We start from the raw sequence: 603 nt of genomic DNA on the forward strand, positions 1-603 counted from the left end.
CCCAAGAGTCTGAAGATAGTAATTCGTTTTAATTTCCTTTCCATTACACACACAAATATAAGGCTCCCTTCTATGCCAATGCAAGTACTGCATATTATCTGATCCTTACAGCTACACCCTTGCGGACGGTACCCAGGCTGTTGTCACCTTCGTCGCCAATGAGAACGGTTTCCAGCCCCAGTCCGACATCCTGCCCACTCCCCACCCTCTTCCTGCCCACGTGTATGAGCTGTTGGAAATCGCCGAGCGTCAGCGTGCTGCTGGCATCGTGTTCAACTAAGAAATAATTTATAGTAATTAAAATGAATGTTGACTTAATAAAGTTAATGACTGATCTCAGTATTTTCATTTCGTTCATCTCAACACAGTATTCATTTTCTGTATCTCAAATTCTGTTGTCTGAAAACATATATGATATAGTTTTCTTTTTTCTTATATGTTACATATATGTAAATTACACTAGCAGTGATGCGTAGTTTTATAGATAACACATTCAAATGCAATTCTACCGAAAAAATATCACTTTATTATTGCAAATAAAGTTATTACTGTCAAAGGGATGTTTAATCCACCATTATGTTATGTTAACACTTCGTAGCTTTT

General features: G+C 37.3%; 1 pseudogene; it reads left to right on the forward strand.

Annotated features, from left to right (window-relative positions):
• The window catches only part of LOC119593750, a 4,454-nt pseudogene extending 4,119 nt beyond the window's left edge, over nt 1–335 (forward strand).
• The last annotated feature ends 268 nt before the right edge of the window (nt 336–603 follow it).

The sequence above is a fragment of the Penaeus monodon genome, chromosome 32 (genome assembly GCF_015228065.2).
Source record: "Penaeus monodon isolate SGIC_2016 chromosome 32, NSTDA_Pmon_1, whole genome shotgun sequence".
Classification (NCBI taxonomy): domain Eukaryota; kingdom Metazoa; phylum Arthropoda; class Malacostraca; order Decapoda; family Penaeidae; genus Penaeus; species Penaeus monodon.